This window comes from Cryptomeria japonica, chromosome 5 (assembly GCF_030272615.1).
Source record: "Cryptomeria japonica chromosome 5, Sugi_1.0, whole genome shotgun sequence".
Classification (NCBI taxonomy): Eukaryota; Viridiplantae; Streptophyta; class Pinopsida; order Cupressales; family Cupressaceae; genus Cryptomeria; species Cryptomeria japonica.
The window spans coordinates 363,424,964-363,448,652 of NC_081409.1; the positions used below are offsets into that span (position 1 = coordinate 363,424,964).

Sequence of the window (23,689 nt, forward strand, 5' to 3'; positions counted from 1 at the left end):
CAGGACGCCAAATGATTGATCAAGCAAGAGAAAGGGACAACTAAGAGAAAATTGCAAATGATAATGGCTTCTACTTAAATCATCTCTTAGGAGTAACCCAATCCATATATTATAGATTAGATGTTTTAGGGTTAAATCTTAGGAACAAGTTTGCTTGAGGACAAGTAAAAGGAAAAGTTGGGGGATAAATGATGAGTCCCAAGAATGTGTTAGTTTCATTGGTTTTTTGCTATTTTATTAGACTTTTTCTAGTTTATTAGTAGAATTTTATATGTTTTCATCGTCCTCTCAGTTACATTATTATTTTGTTATAATATATGAGTGGCATGTTGATATGGGATGTTCTATGCGATTTGATAATTGATATATTGTTAAATGTTATGGATGATAATTTGTGTGGATTATTATTTGTTGTAGAGGACTAAAGTGTAGCTTAAAGAGAGGCCAAAGTCGACCACAACTTGAGAGATCTACGATCCACCCAAATCCAAAGAAGATATACTTTGTTGATCCATGTGGAAGTATTCAAGGAATGCCAGGAGAGTTGTGGTCATGTGGAGTGCTTGTTGGCTATGTCTCTTCAGTGGGCATAGAGGATTTATAACATCATGGAGCATGAGGAAGTTATGCCTCATTAATCTAGATTTAATATAATGAACCACATCCCTAATTCTGTGCTACTAAGGAATAAAGGAGTCTATTTCAGAATAGGACTCTTGTAGACTAGTTGTTATTTATGTTTTTCCTTTAATTAATAAGTCGCCTTAGTGTTAGGGAAGTGCAACATTTATCTAGGATTAGTTAGAAGAAGTAATGATCCACTCCTTGTGATTTATTTAAAAAGAAGTGATGTGTCAATATGATCTTCTTCTGTTGGCATTAAGTTGTTTTTCATTTTACCAATTAATCAATAATAGAATCACAAACAATGCAGATAATGATTATTGCTAGATCTTTTGCATAATTGTAATCCTGTTGTCTTGGATATAAACTTATGAATGAGATCAAGAAATGACTATTATTTTCTAAGTTAGCATAATGTTACTCTTTGAATATTACACTCCTCAAGCAAGGGCCACTTGAGGTATTGTAATCCTCCTTTATCTTTTTTGTTATTAGTTATTTATGAATGCAATAGCTAGATTATTATTGGTTTCTTAATTACTGTTAAAAGTATTATCATTTGTTAGTACTCTTGTAGTTAGAGTACTAGTTGCAACCAACTTGTTACTTGTTATTAGTTATTAACTATTACCCACAACCACTACTGAGTCACTCTTTCTACCTCTACAACAATGTGTGTATCCAATAGCTTCTAGTTTAGCACTATTTGTACTTTCACTAGTTAGTGTTTCTTCATCCAATGATAGGAAGCTTGAGAAATCCTTTGTTGCACATACAATGCCAACACCATCTTGTAAGATGTACATCCCTAGTTGATAATTAAATGAACCTCTATTTAGGACATTAAGTTACTCCATTGAATATCTCAACCAAGTTGAGTGCATGATATATTGTACCAAATCTATGGATATTGTAGAGACCAGTCAGATGATAGATTAGTGGATTCTAATGTAGAACCACTCTTGGCCTTACAGGAGGATCCCCAAGGCAAGAAGATTTGGGATCTATGAAGAGTTAATGGATAAATAATGTATGCATAAGGTGATCAAACATTTAGAGAAGAATAAGGAGAAGCTACATAAAAATAGGATACTATAAAAGACCAAAAATCACCAATAGTTACCAATATATCTTATTCTCAATTCCTGAATGAATAGGTCAAGCACAACTATGAAAATTTTAGTGCCTCAAATTAGAAGCACTAGATTTTTAAGTTAGAAAAAATTAAACACGTGAGGCCCAAAGATAAGAGGAACTAAAAAGAAGATTACTAAAGATAACCACAAAGAAGATAATAGGCCACTAAACAATCGCAACAAGGAAGCTAAGAGTCATCATTTAGGAAGGTTAAAGAGACCATATTAATAATGAGTAGTGAAAGGAAGAGGGGGAATGTTTGTATCCAAAATGAAACTAAAATTAAACAGGCAATACATTCATGTTACATTGGAAGAAAAAGAACCATAAATAGAGAGATAAGGTCCATCAAAGAAATAAAAGACTAAAGAAAAAGAATATAACATAATAATAAGTCTCACAAGATGCAAAGAAAGCAAGAAATAAAAAACACTAATAGGCTATATAGACAACTATTCACTCATGGGATGCCTCTTAAACAAATATAATTGAATTCATTGTTCTCTATAGAGAATAAGGAAGTAATAGAGAAGACAATGCTAAACTATATTTTGACAAGTCCCAACATAACAACTGAGATAACGAAATGGTTTCTAGAAGAATTTGTTACTTTATTAAAATTTAAAAGGGAAGATCTTGCAAAAAGAGAATAAAAACTAAGAAAAGAGGTACTAAATAGAGTTAAAGTGAATTTATAACTAGAGAAGAGAGAAAAACTAATAAAACTATAGAATATGGAGCTTTGGTCTAAGAAAAGGGTAGACACTGTTCTCCCACAAGTGATGTTAGAAAAAGAAGGGGTGAAGTAGGAGACATTAGAGGCTACATAAAAATCACACAATACACTATTAGAAGAAGAAAACATATAAATACAAACCTATTAGGAAGAAATGGAAAAGGAGGTGTGATAAGCCAAAAGAATGGCTCTATTTTATCTATGTGTATGTGTCATTACTGGGACATTAGGAGTCTAGTTATGTCTTTCGAGTTTAGAACCTTTGCTAAGTGATAATATTTTATATGTCTTGATGATATGGTCATATGAGATAAACTCATTTGATATATGCTCCTTTTTTATGCAATATAATAGGTAATTGTGCTATGAGGAATATCCATGGTGATGCTGCATGTAGATTTTGAATGTTACTCTAGTAGGAATAATTAGGACTATATTTGTGCACGTTAACAATTTCATGCAGGATTAAAGAAGAATGTTGAACCGGTCTAGGATGTTCAACAATAAAGATTATTGATTTGCTGGCCGGGAAAGGGACAACAAGGATTGTTGTTGAAGGAGTTGGTTGGCGGTTGAAAATGGTTCATTATGACTTATTTGAAGACTTAATGATTTCCTTTGTAGAAGGAGTAGATTTAGGATTGATGTTACGCTAGATTCTCTTTGTTGTTCCAACAGACCTTGACTGATTCTCGACATTTGTAATTTCACCTTCTTTTTCTCGTTGTTCAATAAAATAATCCTCCTTGAACTTTGGGAGTGGTATGCTAGTTAGTTAGGAATTTCATGCTTTAAATAACCTCCCACCTTCTCTTGTACGGTGGTAGAGAATAAGATAGTTTCAGTTATTGTAATACAGTTCTGAGTTAAAAAGAAGTAGACTTGTAGTAATTTGTTGTTATGTTGTCAAGTACTTTTAAAACAATAAAGATGATGCTTTAAGTTCCATGCATTTGATTCAGTTATTTGGATTCTTGCTAAGGAGGCCCACTTAGTGAGTATTCCTTTGGCTTCTTTTATCAGTCATTTCTTATTCTGTACTTAGCATTATCTTGATCACAGAATATTCCTGCAGCCACTGGAATACTTCCTGTGACTGTTCCTGCAACCACTACAAACTGAGTAGAATCTTGTTTGTTGATCATGGATAAGTTATATTTTTCTTAGTTGTTTCTTAGAAGGTATTTATCTTTCCTTACAAACATTTCAGTTATTTGTTTCCAGCATTGTCTTAGAGCAACATTTCAATTCCAGCAATAGGAAAAGTGGTTGTTTTAGTCTTTCTAGTGCATAAACCTTGCGGACCCATTTCAAGTATACGCCCTGGGTTGACAAATAAATGAGCCTTCATGATGAGAGATAATTACTTAGTTGGATATCCAATCCCTGAGGTATGAATTCAAGGTCTAATTATTGAACCATTAGGAAGATCAACCATTTTTGGCGTTGTTGCCGGGGGTAGTGTCAAACAAGAAATCTTTGTAGTCATTGATAGTTGTACTTTGTTTTCACTAGTTAAGAAACCTGTTTCCATTTACCTTTTTAGAGTGATGACCCAAATTACTATTGTATGCCTAGGAGAAGAGATGCTTTAGTGAGGTTTCTTCCTAACGACCCCTACCTTGGTAATAACTTTGAGCAAGCTTATAATCTATTTGAAGATGGATACCAAGATATAAAACCGTTGGCTGAGTTGTTTGCCAACATTGAGGAGTTTGCAGACAAAGAACTTGTTGAGAACCCATTTGCCTTGATACTTTATCAAGAAAGGATGGAAGGCCAAAATCCACCTAACTAAGCTACCTTTGAATTCCCTATCATTGATTAGCAAGATAATAATAACCTCAAGAATATCCCTGCTTCAGTTCTCCCTAAGTTTTATGGGCTTGTAACAGAGGATCTAGATACCTTTTTATTTGAATTTGGTATCCTCTATCGGAGCTATGATTACACTACTAATGCTCATAGACTCAAACTGTTTCCTGCTACTCTGAAAGAAGGATCCCTGAGATGGTTTATGAGTCTAGGGAGAGATGTTGTTGACAGTTGGGAAGCCAGGAAAACCAAATTTCTTGAGAAATACAAAGAATATTGTAGAAGTGGTAATAGGGGAGATGGCATCTTTAGGATGCAGCAAAAAGATGATGAAAATTTGGAAGACTATATTTTAAGGTTCTTGTTCTGACTAAAGAAAAACTCAAATTATACTCTTAATGAAGAGTCCCAAAAATTTCTTTTTCTCAAAGGAATAAGTGACGACTGTATTGAAGCTCTAGACCTGATAGAAGGGGGAGACATGACTCAAGTCTCTTGGGAAGATCTAAAGAAGATATGTTAGAACCATTCTTGAGTAGCTGTGAAAAAGGGAAGAGGATATCAAGTTACCAAAGGAAAATCCTCTAATGGAGTTTCAAGGATGGAAATTACTCACTTACTGTCTGACTTCAAGCAAGATATTATAAATAACATGGCCACACAGCTGGACACACTTCAGGCAAAAATGAAGCACGAGGAATCATAGGCAATCCTAACTGAATATTGCAGGTCATTGCAGACAGAAGAAAAGAGACTACAGATGTGAGACAATAGTGAGTATTGAAAACCATCATGCTTCATTAGAATTCAAACCCGTTGAAAGAGAAGATGACCAAATCTTTTATGTAGCTCAAAGAAGACCATGGGCTCCATGACAAGGTATGCCACATGATCCTTTATCCTTTAATGATCCTTATTCAAATTCATATAATTTTAGTAATCAATGGCAAAATCAATATCGTCCCTATTATGGGAACTTTCCTCAGCAACATTGGAATAATTCCCATAATGCATAGACCAATTACCAAAACTCCCCTCCTCCTTGGCAGCAAAATCAAGGAAATTGGCAGCCACCTCAAGGAAACTGGCAACAAACACCTCAGTGGAGAGGAGGACAACAATGGATAAATCAATCCTCTGGTTTCCAACAACCTCAACAATCTCAACACTAGGCTTTAATGCCTCCACCTAATCAAAATACTGCTACCCCGCCTAAACCTACTCAGTTGCCAACTCAGCCCATGCCAAATCCTAACAATAAACAAACACAACAACAACAAGTTTATGCTACTGATCCAAATCAATACCTTTCCTATGTTGTTAGTATTAGTGATATCCATTTAAGGTAAGGAAAAACTCTTCCTCCAACTTCACCTCCAGTTATAACTGAAATGCCTGATGAAGGCCATATCCACCAAAGTGTCATAACCTCACTGGTTCCATCAAGGCCAAAATAACAAGAATTAAACAATACACCTCCATTTCCTCAAAGATTGGAGGTAGAGCCAACCAAACAAAAATAAGAACCCATATTTGATATTGTGGATTAGTTAAAGAATATATGTGTCAAGATTCCTTTTTTTCAAGAAATAAAGGATGTTCCAATATATGGAAAGGCAATTAAAGAAGCTTGTTTGAAAAATCCAAGAAGAAAGAAGAAAGACTCACATATGGTCAATGTTGTAGGCCAATTAGTATACCTTATGCTAGGGAAGTTTTGTGTCCCTAAGTATTCAAACCCATGAAGTCTTGTTGTAGCAGTAGTCATTAATGGAGTTCAAGTTCAGAATGCTCTTATTGACATTGGGGAAACTATAAATGTCATGACAAAGGATGTAATGCAGAAACTCAACATCACTAACCTGAGATCTACAACTACTGTCTTACAACTTTCCGACAGTTCTTCTATTACACTAGACGGTATGGTGGAAGACCTTGTTGTAGCACTGGATTCCTGGGAATATCCAGCTGACTTTGTCATCCTCTCACCTAAAGAAAATTTAGTTGGCTATCCTATTATCTTGGGTAGGCCCTAGTTAGCCACAACAAATGCTTTCGTAGGATGTAGTTCAGGAGACATGACCATTTATGATATGACAAAAACTAAAACACTTGCATTATAGTCACCTGCGCAACCTCAACTTGAGCAAGAGCACTTAGTTTGGCCAGCTATAGAAGAAGAATTTGATGAAGTCAATGCAATACAGCAATTGATGATGATAAGAAGGGACCCCTTCTTGCAACTTCAAGAAGAAGAGGATGTGCTCTCTAATATTTTGCAAAATCAATATGGAATTTTTGATCAAACTGGTGATTGTAATACACAAAATGCATGATCTTTGCAACCATTACTGTCAGCCTCTTCTACAGAATCTCCTGCAACTATAGATTTACTGCATATATTGTTGTCGCATGAAGTAACAGTTCCACATTTTCTTGCAACATCTATAATAGAGCTAACTAAGCAAGTTGAAGTGACCCTAGGTAAATGGTTTAATGTTAATAGTCACCTTACTCAAGAACAAATTATGTCTCTAACAAGAATACTACAGTCTCATAAGGAAGCATTTGCCTGGGACTACACATATATGAAAGGGTTGCATCCTAAATTGTGCACACACCAAATCTACATCAAAGAAGATTGTAAACCAGTGAGACAACCTCAAAGAAGAATCAACCCTGCATTAAGGGAAATAGTTAAGCAAGAATTGCAGAAGTTACTCAATGCAGGATTTATATATCCCATTTATGACAGTGAATGGGTATCACCTCTAGTTATTGTTCCTAAGAAAAATGGAAAGTGGAGAGTTTGTGTAGATTATAGGGAGCTTAATGCTGCAACCAAGAAAGATCACTTTCCTTTTCCTTTCATTGACCAAGTGCTGGACTCCTTGGCAAGGAAGAAATATTTTTTATTCTTAGACGGTTTCAGTGGATACAACCAGATAAGAATAACCCCTGAGGACCAGGAAAAGACAACATTCACATGCCCATGGGGGACCTATGCCTACTCGGTACTTCCATTTGGTTTATGTAATGCCCCAACTACTTTTTAAAGGGTAGTTATAAGCATGTTCTCAGATATTTCTCACGACTGCATGGAGATATACATGGATAACTTCACTACCTATGGTGGTACTTTTGAAGAAGTATTGAGTAACCTAGAAAAGACTTTACGGAGATGTGAGGATCACAATTTGTCTTTAAATAGCGAGAAGTGTTTTATGATGATGTGGGAAGGTGTTGTTCTCGGCCACTATCTTTCTCATATAGGAATTCAAGTATACCCAACATAGATTGAAGTTATTTCTAATTTGCCTGTACCAACAAAACATAAAGGTGTTAGGAGTTTTTTAGGCCATGCAGATTATTACAGAAGATTCATCAAAGATTTCAGTAAAATTGTAGCACCACTGTATACACTCCTCACTAAAGATACATAATTTCGGTGGACAGATTCATGCATCAAAGCATTCTCTGAGTTGAAGGAAGCATTAACTCATGCACCAGTACTTCAAGGTCCTAAGTGGGAACTTCCATTCTATATACACATCGATGCATCTGATCATGCAATTGGAGTTGATCTAGGACAAAAAGAGACAACAGTGGAACATGCAATCTATTTTGTCAGCAAAAACTTGCAAGGTGCTGAATTTAACTACATAATAATAGAGAAAGAAATGTTCGCAATTATCTATGCGCTCAATAAGTTTAGACATTATATAACTAGATATAAAGTTTTTGTCCATACTGACCATGCAATAATTAGATATCTCATGAGCAAACCTTCAATTTCAGGAAGGTTGGCTAGATGGATTCTTTTAATGCAGGAATTTGATATCACAATCATAGATAAACTAGGAAGAGCAAATGTAGTTGCAGATTTTCTTTCACACTTAACTGATAACTCAATGATGAGCGGATAGTACCAAACAGGTACTGAGAGGGGGTGGGGGTGAATCAAGTACAGACACTAAACTAAACTAGTTTGTTAGCAGACACTATGCTTTGGCATACAAACAATAACACCGGTCTTAAATAGAGTACAACCGACAAAACCCAGAATAACTGAGACAAGCATAAACTGGTTGACACTTATCTTTTCATACAATCTCATACTTCATTTCCATTTCACCCTAGTGCATGAATAGGTAATCTATCATCAAAGACATATAAACAGCTAGATCAACATGATTTACCTTCAGACACAAATCACTTAAACCATCACATGAATAACACCACACATGACACACAAATTTTTCACGTGGAAACCCAACTGGGAAAAACCACGGTGGGGATGAATACTCACAAGCTATTTTTGAACTCTTTAGAAGTCCACTCTGTTAGGAGCCTTGTCCAATTAAAGACTGATACAATAGGTTCCATTAGGAACTGATCCTGTTAGGGATCACCCGATTAAGGGATGGCTAGAATACCTAGTTAAGGGTTAAACCCTGTTAAAGGTTACCTTGTTAGAGGATTTCAAGAACTCAATGGTTTTGAGTCACCCTATTAAAGGATTTACAGTAAGCCGGTTAAAGCTACCCTGTTAAGGGATTTCCCAACTGTTGAAGTGGTTAGAGATCAACAGGTATTACAATGATCTGGTAACAACACTCAATGCTAATGCAGATCCGCTTTAGCTCCTCTTCACCTTCTGCACTTACACTCTGCAGGTATCACTTCTCTCCTTTGGTCTAGCAAGAATCACGTATCCCTTCACTTGGATACACACACAACTTTTGCCAACAACCTCAGAAAGAAACACAACATCGACCTTATAGGAAACAGATAGGTCGGTAGTATAAACCCTAAACCCTAAACCTGTTAGGTTAAGCAATTCAAATGGTTCAATCCTGACCGTTGAGCACATTGCATTAAATGCAACAGTCTTGAACCAATCTCAAGATGTTCTCCATCGTTCGTTTTCCACCGCTTTCATGGCGGCAGATAATCCATCATGCATTTTCACCGTTTATAGACTTCGCACATTCTCAAGGTAGATAGGAACACTCTCCTTCATGCAAGATCCTTCACGCGCACAAGGCTGACGTGGCAACATGATCTGTTCTTCGTTATAATGCTAACTCATCACACAAAGTCACCGATTGAGTCACACAGGCTTGAGGCACTTCAACCAGGAACCCTGAAGTTGAGACTACCAATCGGTAGTCATACAAAGCTTCCATGTACTGGTTCCCATAACCACATGTCGGTTCACCTTGAACAAACACACCGCTTCACTTTGGCACATATACTGGTTCACAATGTTATATTGGTTCTCACATATACCAGTTCTTGGTAACATACCGGTTTTCTCTTCTTCAACATATTGACATCAATGACAACATACAATGTCATCATGTCCTCATACCAGTTCACATAATGTCAACATTAACAACAAACCAAGAATCACCCATTTTGGATGATTCCTTTCCAGATGAGTATCTATTCTCTATTTCTATTCAAACACCATGGTATGCTGATATAGCCAACTATTTGGTTGCTCAAAAGGTACCCTCTCATTTTTCTCCAAAAGAAAGGAAATTACTTGTTGAGAAAAGTTTCAAATTCATTTGGATAACAGGATGTTTATTTTATACAGGACCGAATCAAGTAATACGAAGATGTGTGAGAGAAGATGAGAGTTATGGCAAACTGCATGCATGCCATGATGAACCTTGTGGGGGACATTTTGCAGCTAAGAGAACAACTATCAAAATACTTAACACAAGATATTAATGGCCAACCCTTCATAAAGATGCAACCAGGTATACAAGGCAATGTGACAGATGCCAATGGATGGGAAGATGAACCAGATCAGATGAGATGCCCTTGCATCCTCAAGTGGTGGTAACACCATTTGACAAGTGGGGCCTTGATTTGTAGGACCAATTGATCCACCTTCTAAGGGTAAGTCTTACATTTTGGTTTGTACTAATAATGTCACCAAATGGGTAGAAGCTAAGGCAATGAAACATGCAAGAGATAACAAAGTTTCTGAATTTTCATATGAAGAAAGCTTCACAAGATATGGAGTTCCTAGAGAAATTGTCAGAGACCAAGGAGCACAGTTCACATCTCAACTTGTTACTTTGGTGAATAAATACAATATCAGGCATAGGAAATCTACACCATACCATCCTCAAGCCAATGGACAAGTATATATTACAAACAGGGAAATTGAAAGCATCCTGACCAAAACTGTTAATCTTCATAGGAAATATTGGGCAACTAGATTACCCAAAGCAGTATGGGCATATAGGACATCATGGAAAACAACAACAAGGTTTACTCCTTTTGAGATGCTATATGGAAAGAAAGCAACGATGCCCATTGAATTTGAGCTTAAAACTTTAAGAACAACAGTTGAATTGGGGATTGATATTACTACTGCACAACAAGCAAGAATTATGCAACTCAATGAGTGAGATGAAGTCAGATTAACTGCTTTGCAAAACATAGAACTCCTAAAAATTCAATGAATCAAATGGAATGATAAATATATCAAGGACAAAAACTTTCAACCAGGAGATCAGACTCTCCTATATGATTCTAGGTATCAAGATAATCTAGGTAAACTTCACACTAGATGGATAGGCCCATATGAGGCATCACATGTGTTTGACAATGGCGTTGTTCAACTCACAACAATTGATCCTGTAAGATTCAAGTTGTTGGTCAATGGGTATAGATTCAAGTTATATCGTAAGCCCTCGTCTAAAGAAGAGTTCTTGAAACAATTTAATTCAAACTTAGATTCTCCTGCAGCTTCAAACATTGAGTTTCCTGTAGTTGATGAAGGTGGGCCCTTAGCCCTACCTTCTGATTAATCAGTTATGTTGTTTCATAATAAACACTTCCATAATCGTGGAAGTTATTTCTCCATAATAACATCCATAGTTCACTCCATTTCACTTTCATATCTTCCGTATCACTTCACCTCACTTCATGTTCATCCGCTTTTTTAGTTTTATCATTAAGTTAACTGCAGGTATGTTTAAAGGACTCTGACATGCATCATGCTACATCACTTCAAGTATGACACAAATTGATACTTGTATTATTTCCTGTTAGATTCATTCATTATCTGCATTAAAATTGCCATGTATATTCCTCATCGCCTTGCTATAATTTCTCTTATGCCATGTGAGGGCACTTGGTACACTTTTGGTTGGGGGGAGTATACTGTGATTTGATTCATTCCCACGTGTGATTTGACTTTTTCGTGTCCCGCATCATCAATAATTTGTATCGCTTTTTATGAAAATCAAATTTTAAGATAAGCGAATAAAGTTATTATGACATTTTATGCACACAATTTTTTTTTTGAAAGCCCTTATACGAGTTGCGTTTCTGGATTAATTTTGCCACCTTTATGAGTCATAATTACACCGTCTTGTCACCCTTGTGATTGCCAATCTTTGTTCTTAGTTATAGTTATTTTTGGTCAGAAAGGGTTTTCTTTGAAAAATAACAAGTTATGAGCTACAAGAGACTCTGGTAAGAAGTTAAAATAGAAGGTTACATAGGATATTGTATAACCGTGCTGGAAGAGCACAATGGGGGGATCTTTGATAAGGCATGAACCTACAGTTCATACCTTTGTTTTGTAGGATCAAGTATGTGGTCAAGAGTTTGTTCAGAGTGGGTGGTTGAATTACTTATTGAAGTTGGATGATTTTAATGAAGAAATAGCCACTGAGTTTTCCATGACATTCTCTAATGGAAAAGGAAATGTTACAGGACTGAGAGTTCTGGCCACTAAAGAAAGAATTGTATAAGTGACCGGTTTACCTATTGAAGGAGAAAAATATCTAGAATTAAAGGATTCCAGGAGTGCTCAAGAAAAATTTACAATACCTAGAGATCATTCACTGATTGTTGATAAGCAAGGGGCCAGAAGAATCTCTTTACCAGATAAATGGATGGTAGTGACTGCTCACATAATTAAGTATTTAACATGTGAAGGGAGACAATCTTGTTTGCACTCAATTCACTTCAAGCTGCTTAGCCGTCTCAGGAATGGAGTTAGGATGAACATTCCAAATGTGTTGTATAACATCCTAATGATCATTGCCACTGAAACCCAAAAAGCTAGGTCAAATTCGGTCTCCCACCATTGTTTAATTAAATTATTAGTTGAACAGTCATCGAGAGATGTTTTTCAGTTGTCCTCAGAGGAATTTTTTTCACTTCATGAATTTAGGGCAGAAAATTATAACGGTTAGAAAAGGGTTTTTGAAAAAGAGACCGGGGTTTACAAGAAGAAAAGGAAAACCATTCCTGAAGCCTTGAGTTCTAAGGATATCTCTGCTGCAGAATTTCCTACAGCAAAAGAAATCCCTAACAATGTTGAGCCAATTCCTATAGTCACTGGTGGGGATATTTTAATGGACATTTTTAGAAAAACTAGGGCTTCTACTCGAAGGGAAAATGGTAAGCCAGTAAAGACAACCGAGGTTGAAATTGAAGAAGAAAACCCACTTCCTGCACAAATGAAAAAGAAAAAGATAGCTGAGGCTATAGAAGAAAACCCTAGTATGGAGATTTCTGTGAGATTCCATTAGAAGCAAGGTGGAAAGCAGAAACTCGATGATGAATTGGAAGAAGAAACTTTAGCCCTTGGAAGGAAAAAATATGGAGTTGCAAAACCTCTTGTTGCAGCTCTTCAATTTAAAGAAAGTACAAAGAAATCTAAACTTATTAGAACCCATAGGAGTGTTCCAACTAAGTTTCAGAGAAGAAGTCATAGGCTTAAAGGAAGGCCCAAGAAAAACTCAAATGTAAAATCTAGAGGACCTATTCAAGTTGATTCCTCAAACTCAACTTCTCAAACCCCTAAGTTTGAAGAAGAAGAAAAAGTTGAGCAGGAGGGGGAAATGAGTGAAGATTCTGAAAAAAAAATCAAACTTCTAAGGAAGAACAGAGCACTGAAAAACAACAAGAAGTTCAAGAAGAACAATATTGTGTTGAAGGGAATATGGATGGGTTAGACAATTTGGCAAAATCAATAGAAAAGGTAATTGAACATGAAAATGGCATAAAATCTACAACAACTGCTTCCGTGATATTACATGAGGGAGTTCCTTCAACATAAAGGAAAAACTTTGCCATTGAAGAAGAAACACAATAAGAAAAAATGCAGCAGACCCCTGGAGTTGAGCACGAAGTAACTCCTACAGAAGAGAAAGAAAATGAGGTAAGGCAAAAAGAAACTCCTGCACAGAAACTGGTAAATTTACAAATGGCAGAGCAGGGAGAATAGACTGAGGAATAGAGGAAAGGAAAGAGGATTCTTCAAGTAGTTAGGCATAGGCCTACTCCTTTTTCTTGGATGTCAGTTGCATTTGATTTATATCAGGATATGTTGGATAAGGAAGCAGAATGGGAAAATGAGAAGTGTCAACTACATAAGGAAATTAAGAAGAAAGATGAAGAGATTACCACTCTTAAAGGGAAAATAGAGACTGTGGTGACTATCGTGCCCAACATTCTTGAGTGTAGACCACCACCTAGGGTCTATGCCATGTATTTAAAGGAACACTTCCTCACTTTCAAAATGTCCAGTGTTCTTTTAGATCGAGATCATTCCTTGGAAACTGCTTAGGAATTTAATCATGTTTATCAAGACTCTCTTATTGTAATTAGAAACTTGCTTTGTGAATTTTATTTGCACAACAATGCAGTACCTGATCATGGAGAATGGAACCCTTTGTTATATATTGGTGACATACATTTGAGGGCACTAATGTCCTGGATCTAGAATGAACATGCAAGAGGTGAAGAAGCTAAAACTTATCAAGAAGAAGAACTGAGAATTCCCTTGCCAATAAGAGCAGAGAGTGATAATCCTAGGAGATTGTATTATGATTGCCAGAAAGTATTGTATAATCCTAATTTTAAGCCCAAAATATAGCCTTGAGGGAAGAAGCATATAAGGAGTTTGAAGCAATGAGGCACTCTGAGGCACAATTAGCTTTGGGTCATGTAGCAAGAAGGTGGAATAGTCTTACAGAAGAACTAGAGATGGCAGAGCCACACTCTTTTCAAAATTACTATGCAACTTTGAAAACAACTTTATGGTACCTTCAGTTGGGACGAACAAAAACAAATAATTGGCTTCCTTTACTCTTTCAACCACCTATAATTTTATGGACGATACCATATTGCAATAGGTATGTCAATTCAGTTGATGAGACGACAAAAAAAGTTGTACGAGATAGGCTTGAGAGGAACAAGGGGTTTTATTGGAACATTGTTATAGGAGGCTCAGGAAAAACTCATGTCATTAATTATAGAGCTCAGGCAAGGAGATTGAATGCAAAATCTTCATCTTCTCGAGGACTAGCAAGATTTTAGGTTGGGGGGAATGATGAGCCAAAAGAATGACTCTATTTTATCTATGTATGTGTCATTACTGGAACATTAGGAGTCTAGTTATGTATTTTGAGTTTAGAACCTTTGCTAAGTGATAATATTTTATATGTCGATGATATGGTCATATGAAAAATTCATTTGATATATGTTCCCTTTTTATGCAATATAATAGGTAATTGTGCTATGAGGAATATCCATGGTAATGTTGCATGTAGATTTTGAATGTTACTCTAGTAGGAATAATTAGGCCTATATTTGTGCATGTTAACAATTTCATGCAAGATTAAAGAAGAATGTTGAACTGGTCTAGGATGTTTAGCAATAAAGATTACGAAGTTGCAGGTCGGGAAAGGGACATCAAGGATTGTTGTTGAAGAAGTCAGCTGGCGGTTGGAAGTGGTTCATTATGACTTATTTGAAGACAATGATTTCCTTTGTTGAAGGAGTAGATTTAGGATTGAGGTTACACTAGATTCTCTCTATTGTTCCAACAGACTTTGACTGATTCTCAGCATTTGTAATTTCACCTTCTTTTTCTCCTTGTTCAATAAAAGCATCCTCCTTGAACTTTGGGAGTGGTATGCTAGTTAGTTAGGAATTTCATGCTTTAAATAACCTCCCACATTCTCTTGTACAGTGGTAGAGAATAATATAGTTTCAATTATTGTAATACAGTTCTGAGTTAAAAAGAAGAAGACTTCCAGTAATTTGTTGTTATGTTGTCAAGTACTTTTAAATCAATAAAGATGATGCTTTGAGCTCTAGGTGTTTGATTCAGTTATTTGGATGCTTGATAAGGGGACCCACTTAGTTAGTATTCCTTTGGTTTCTTTTATCAGTCATTTCTGTACTTAGCATTATCTTGATCATAGACTGTTCCTGCAGCCACTAGAATACTTCCTTTGACTGTTCCTGCAGTCACTACAAACTGAGTAGAATCATGTTTGTTGATCATGGATAAGTTCTATTTTTCTTAGTTGTTTCTTAGAAGGTAGTTATCTTTCCTTACAAACATTTTATTTCTTTGTTTCGAGCATTGTCTTAGAGAAACATTTCAATTCCAACAATAGGAAAAGTGGTTGTTTCAGTCTTTCTAGTGCATAAACCTTGCGGACCCATTTCAAGTATACGTCGCGGGTTGACAACTAAATGAACCTTCATGATGAGAGATAATTACTTATTCGGATTTCCAATCCCTGTGGTATGAATTCAAGGTCTAATTATTGAGCCATTAGGAAGATCAGTCAAGGTGTCCATAGATAGAACCACAAAAACACACCATTGGAAAGTAACAAAAAAAGTGGCCATGTAGAAAAATTCTATAAAAGGATAAGAGAACTCCAAAAATATGATAACCAACAAGAAAGAGAACAATCAATAACTTGTATAGAGGTTACACCAAATAAGATCCTATCATCTACATCCAAATCCCCACCATTAGATCCAATGCAAAAGATTAAGGATTTTTTGGCATTAAAAAGTAAAATATTACTAATCACTTCATTGCTATCATTCCAATTACCCACCATTGGACCCCAAATAGATTTAATGCAAATATCCCCAATACATAAGTTTCACATAGGCAGTATATTATAAAATATACAAGGGAGGATATCTTGAAACAAAATTTGGAGAAAATAAATATAACTGAGAGTTCCATCACTTTCATTCATAATAAATCACCAATGATACAATAGACCCACTAGGAAAACAATTACAACAACTAACATATGGGATACTAGCATAAATGTAGAGCCAAATAGACAAAATCAAACAAGAAGTAATGGAAGAGATAGAAAAGAAGAAATTTGAAGAGATAAGAAAAAAATGTGTCAATACCAACACAAAAGTGGAAGTTGAATTAAAAATTATGGAGACAATAATTAACATTATTGATAAATTATATCAAATTTTCCTAAAATGACCAATTTGAACCAAAGTCTTAAGATTTTAAACGCATAATATTGAAAATAAGATTATGCAAGCATCTTAGAATTATAATGCAACAAAATATTTAAATGGGAATATTAGGTTGCATCTCGAAACTCTCCACAAGTAGTACAAGTAGATACTGACCAAAGAGAAGGTGTAAGATATCAGACTAAACAATTAAGGGATGTTGTTAACTAATACAAGCACATGTCATGGAGTTACTCATCAAGGCTAAAAAAATAGTCAACTTCATTCAAATATTTTCCATCTCCAACGAAGGGGAGAAAATATTAACACAACCTAATGGAAAAATGCAATTGTTGTAGTAGACAACCCAACAATGTGATTGTACATTCACTCGCTTAAGGGGATATACAAATGCATTTTACCATAAATAGGATAGAATATATAATTTTGGAGGAAATAAAAACATTTTTGATAGAATTGGGTATCTCAATCAGGGTAAAGCCAGGATGTCTTGAGGACAAGACAAGATTTCAAGGGGGGATGATGTTGATAGGTACTAGCTGATTATTAAGAAAAAATGAGATAAAAAGTATGAGCGAAATGCAACATATTAAGCCAATACCAACATATCCTAAAGACATTCTAGGTATAAGATACATTCAATTTTTTTTAATTATACATATATACAAGTAGGAAATGTGATGTAAGATAGAATAATGTGTAATATGGACCATGTACATACATACATACATACTGATGCAGGAGAATCTAGGCTCACAAGCAATCCTACATCAACAATTTTTTTTTTCTTTTTGTTGGTTAATTTTTTAATTTTTCTTTCTATGTTTGAGCTTCAATAAAATCTTGTGGAGTTTTGAAAGGATAAAATATTCATTCATCAAGTCTTGGCTTCCATTTCAAAAACCGAAGCCAACTAGGTTGTTTAATGTGATTATATTACACAATTTCAAGGTTTCAAGGTTTGAAAGAGTCCATTGGAATGGTAGAAGAAACTTACAAAGGAAATAAATTGAAATTAATTAACTTGGATGTATAGGGAAGTGTTCATAAGGCAAGTGCCCATTGGTATTCCATTCTTGTTTTATTCTTTCATTTTAGGTGCCTAAAATGGAGAAAAAACTAGCGATTTTTGTGGAAATAATAAAAGACTCTTCAATTTACAAAAGAGCATGAATTGGTGCTTGTTTTTATTCATTTTTAAAAGGAATTTACAACATCAAGTTTTTGGATATGATTTAGCATTCTTGGGTTTCATATTTGGAAGCATTTAATGAAGAATTTTAAGCATAAACAAAGGAATTTCAAAAGATAATTTGAGGCAAATGAAAGAACAAATTTGGGTGTCTTACAAGGGTTATAATCTCTATAAAATTCAGCATCTAATAATGTTAAGAGGCATAAATCAACAAAAGAAAGGTTGGAGAGAGAACTTGCAGGTTGCTCCAAAGAATTGAATGAAGAAAGGTGTGAGAAATTAACTTTCTAAGAGTGAAAGATAAAAGAAGAGAAAGAAGAATTTGCAGATGTGTTTATGATGTTTGAGGCAGTTACAAGAGCTATAAGAAAAATTTAATATCAGATTTCAAAAAGAGGAGTGAAGCTAGGAAGGTGCGGAGGCTTGAAGATTCAAAGAGTTGGAGGCATGAAGTGCCTAGAAACATTGTAATATTTCTGAATTTTATTCCTTGTTGAAATACTCCATATATGTAATTGTTCTTGAAGGATTTGTAATAAATATATTTTTCAAGATTTGTTTCAAATGTGTTTATACCATGGGTAGGATGATATGTAAAGGCTGCAAGATCGAGTAGTTCGATAAGACCCCCCAGTCTTGTTTGTCACATGCATGCATGCATACATACATACATACATGCATGCATACATACATACATACATACATACATATGTACGTACATACATACATACATACATACATACATACATATGCATGCATGTATGTATGTATGTATGTATGTATGTATGTATGTATGTGTACATACATATGTATGCATGTATGTATGTATATTTTAGATATACGAAGATTAAGATGAATCATATATGAGTAAATATGAATGTATAATTGTATAAAATGGTCTCTTATAATTGTTACATGTTGCATAATGGTATAATGCTTATTTAATGTGCTATGATGTATGTTGAGTATATGAATGTGTGAATATATTTAATTTTATATGTTCTCTTTTGTCGCAACCATTTGTAATCCATTACATAAACTTTATACTTCCTCTTATCATTATATTAGGTTATACATATATCTCTCAAGAAACTTAGGCTTATATCCTTGATAAATGCTTTGTTTTCGATATCAATGCACATGTCTTGCATCCTTAGAGGATTTGAAGAACTGTTGTGGGTTGACAAAAAAGTATTGAGGTTTCATTCTTCGTTTTAGTGATTTTGGGTTATTTTATTATAATTTGAAAGCTTTAAACAATTAAATTTAGCTTTTATTCTAGTCAAATTAGACATGCATAATTAGCTAATATAAATTTTCATTGTAGGTTTTACAAGGATAATATATAGGTATTAGAAATTTAGAGGCATTTTGGCTTCAGATAGGCCTTTCCATTTTATCAAGAGGGAAAAAACTCATATACCCATATAAAGCTTGTCAAAATTAGAGATGGGAGCTTCAAGAGCAAACTTTTTGTCCAGTTGTTCATGTCTACATAGGTGTACATGACTTTGTCAAAAAAATAGTTGCATAGTAGTATGCAAGCTTACACCTTCACAATACCCACATGAAACAATTATGATGGTATCCATAAGTTGAGTGGAAGTCCTCAGACCCGCTACCACTATTGACAACCCACAAGATACCAACAAGTAACAACAATAACAGTCACCACCAACACAATGCCAAAAATGACACTCATTATTGTCCACTCCTTGTTATTAGCACTAGCAGTGAAGCTTACAAACATGTCCTAGTGTATATGCAAGGAATATTCCTTCATAATTGTTATTTTTTCATAAGCACTTTTATGCCGAACACTTAGCAATTTTTATTTGAAAAAAAATAAAAATTGTGGTACAAAAGCGATTTCAAATGAATCTATTTGTGGTTTTGGAAAATAAAATCATCAAGGAATATTCTAGAGGCATATTTAAATATTCTTTGTTGATACCAACATGACATTACTATAGTTTTTTCCTCCCAATCTAACCCCTCTTCATCAGTGGTTTGCATTGGAACCTAATTTTTAGAAGTTCTATTCTAGGTCATATCAACTCTATATTCTGAGCATTTTTTTATCAAGGTTTTTTTTTGAGAACTTCATAGACATAAATGGTTTTTAATTTTGGTGTATGGATATTCTAGAAATACTAATTTTCATAGGTGATATTCTCATTTTGGGAACTTACAATGCTTCATTTGGGCTCAAGGTAATATTTTTTGATGTATTTTTTTTGAAATTTATGTGTAACTCCCATTGGTACAATTTGATCTATCCTATTACTATAAAAAAAAGCTCACTAATTTTTATCGCTGCTCTTAAGGATGATCTAGCTAGATTTATTAAATTGATGAAAGTGGTAGTGGAAAAAATAAATTCCCTACATGATGATTTTCATCAATTTAAGGATACGGATACATATACATATACATATACATATATATGTGTGTGTGTATACATACATACATACATACATACATACATACATATACTTGTACATATGGCTGGATTCTGTGGGTAACCATGTAAAGTGGTATGCACAATTTTTCAATTGGATGAAACTAATTTATTATGGCTTCTCTTCCAAGAAATTCCTCTACCTTCTATTTTTGCATCCATTTTATATTTTCTATATTTCTAGTATTGAAATAATATTTTGTAAGAAGTTTCATGATTACGTAACTACCACATAATTAAATATTAACCAATACACCCAAATAAAAATATCCTTAGGTACATTAAACCTTGATAATGAAAGTTCATTCTTAAAGAAAAAGGGAAGAGCAAAAAAATGAAGAATGAGTTGAATCTAAGAGGAGATCCTCCTCTTCTTAAAAATATAAGTTAAAATTTTAGAACAGGAATATTATAAGGAATATCAAAAGACATTGCAAGGAAAAGAAAATAAGGATGGAGCGATATGAAATTCAAAACTGAGGGCCTCCAATAATGATGGCGCTGATTCAATTTTGTTCTAAATTTTGTTACACATGCATAAGAGGGGGGATGACTTTTTGACTCTAAAGCCTCTTTTCATGTGACTTGAAACAAGTAATGGTTCTCAATTTATGTGAGATTTGATAGCAGGTGTGTATTTATGAGATAAATGTTATCTCGAGATCATCAAATGAGGAAAAGTCATGTTTGCACTTGAAGATGGAAAGACCAAAACACTCTCTAGTGTTCTAGACAGTTTGGTTTTGGTAAGGAAATTTAATTTTCTAAGTTGAATGATGACGGCGTGCAAGTGGTATTCAATAAGAATGGATGCAAGATGGTGCATGGGGTTATGGTCATGGCCAAGGGATTTAGTTTGAGACTCTTTTCTATTTGGTCGCTAGCACCATGGAATGCAATAATTTGGATATTCTTGATTTATTGAATCATTATAATATTCATTTAGAAAAGATCATGCTATGACACAAGCGTATGAGCCATGTTGGTGAGAAAAACATGAGGGCCTTAAAGATATGAACATAGTAGATTTGGACAAAATAATTATTATTTGAGTTTCTATTTATGAGAACATTATATATAGGAAAAATGTAACCCACTTAAGTTTTCTATAACTTCTATTAAATATATATAATTTTATATTTGATTCATAATGATGTTTTTAGTCTTGTAGGCATACCATCTCTTGAAAATTCCCTACATTGTGTATTTTTTATTGATAATTTCTCTAAGAAATTTAGCCTACTCTTTCTCATACAGAAATCTCATGCCTTTGCAATGTTCAAAGAGTTTAAAGCTCCTATTGAGAACTAGATAGTGAGGACAATGAACATTTAAAGGACAAACAAAGGAGAAGCATTATGTTCAACAAAATTTGATGGATTTTGCAAGGAACAAGGTATCTTGAGGCAAAGAGAACTCCATACATCCCTCAAAATAATGGTTGCAAAGAGATTAATAAGATATTCATGGAGAGAGCTAGGAGAATGCTTAGTGGTGCTTTGAGAAAAAAATTTGGGTGGAAGTTATGAGCACAACTTCTAACCTAATAAATAGGTCTCCTACTTCAACTCCTATGGATAAAACCTTTGAGGAAGTTTGGTGGGGAAAAAAATCCTCTACTTTATTAGATTAGGTTTTTCAATTTTGAGGCACATACTTGTGTGCCCAAAGATAAAAGATCTGAATTGTATTTCAAAGCAACAAAATGTATCTTCATTAGCTATAATGATGGTGCAAAAGGATGCAAGTTTTAAAATCTTGAAACTAGAGATATGGTGTGTAATTAGAATGTGATCTTCAATAAGATTAAATATTCTTCCATGCCTTCACAAAATAGAGTCAGTAAAGTAGTGTAGTGAAGCTAATGGTTTAACAAAATCCACATAAAGCTAGGAATATCTCATAGAGTTAAAATGGAGATGATAAACAATCTCAAACCTCACTCTTGGGGAGGTCCACTTAGCACCAAATGCAACCTAACAAGTACAAAACACCTACTTTCAAATGTATTTTTTCTTTATCTACTAACAAAAATGAGCCTATAGTAGTGAAAGAGGCAATGGATCTTCAAACAATATTTATTGGAATTTTCCATGGATGAGGAGATGGTGATGTTGACACTTGATCCAAGAAACCTTAACTTGGATATGTAGGTTGCCTTGTTTTTCCTCTAGTCTCGTTTCTATGTATATTATATTCCTAAAAGATAAAATAACTTCATTAAATTATAAGAAATAAGGATTACTACCACAAATAGAATGGTATACACACAATACACTAGATTTCACTTGGGAAACTCTTTTGGGTTGAAAATCAATAGAATAAACTTCTTTCTTATAGCATCAACTCAACCACTTACAATACAATATATCTCAAAACTCCGCTTTAACCTTATGCATGTGCAAGTAAATATAGACACATTAATAGATAACCACTTAGATAGTTTTACAATACTACAAATACCAAAACCATGAATCAAAAAGAAAACCTATAACAATTACCATAAAACATGAGTTACAAAATCACCAAAATAAAAATATGATTTAAACTACTCATCTAAACTCAAAATTACAAAATAATAATAATAATAATAATTCTTCATATTCTTCATATAAGTAAATCATATAAAATATGCACATTTCTAACATTCCTTATCTATGTTTATTACCTTATTTATGCTATTTTGCCAAGAATGATTCAATATGACTTTGTAAGGAATTATCTTACCCTATGTCATTTCCCTCCTACTCGATGAAGCTCATGGTGACCTGATTTGAATTTGAAGTGCATAGTAATGTTATCAGTGAATGGTGATCATTTGTGTTCTCCTGAGAATCCTTCTCTGTAAGATTGATTGATCTCGATCACCTGAATCTTGATTGTAGCCCAGTAAATAAAATGAAATGCTAAGGGATATCCGAGGGGCTTTAAACCATTAGTTGTTCTACATGTTAGATGCACAAGACATCGAATTGGTGCAGTTCCAGAGGTCCGTGAGCTACCAATCTTCATCAACTGTGAATCCTCACATGGTGAAATGGGTGGTCCGTGGAGAAAAATAGACACAGAGGAGTATAGAGCATTTGAGTGGCACTCTATAATTGATTGCAAGGTCAATTGATAAATGACAAGTAGCTTTGAAACCCATGAATGCTTGTGATTGGCCTACGCCATCGATCAAAAGCTTTATCCCCACATATTGATCCAAGTTGGCGAAGTTTTAACTGCACCCACATGATCTGATTTGAGAAGTGAAAATGCTATTTTCTTGGTTGGCAAAGACTTTTGTGAGAGGTGACAGTTATTGATACTTTGGACACAAGATGGTATCTATAAAGGCAAATCTGATCTGAAGGTTTTGTTATTGATTAAGGAACGGTGGCCGAGGAAGTTATTGTTAAATATTAGAAATTGATCATAT

General features: G+C 34.5%; 1 protein-coding gene across 1 annotated transcript in view; it reads right to left on the reverse strand.

The window, feature by feature from the left end:
* Positions 1–23,166, reverse strand: part of LOC131034674 (probable calcium-binding protein CML21) — a 171,459-nt gene extending 148,293 nt beyond the window's left edge. Inside the window, exon 1 of the mRNA XM_057966256.2 lies at positions 22,996–23,166. The gene's annotated coding sequence lies outside the window, so the exon portion shown is untranslated. The remainder of the gene's footprint in view (positions 1–22,995) is intronic.
* Positions 23,167–23,689: the final 523 nt, after the last annotated feature.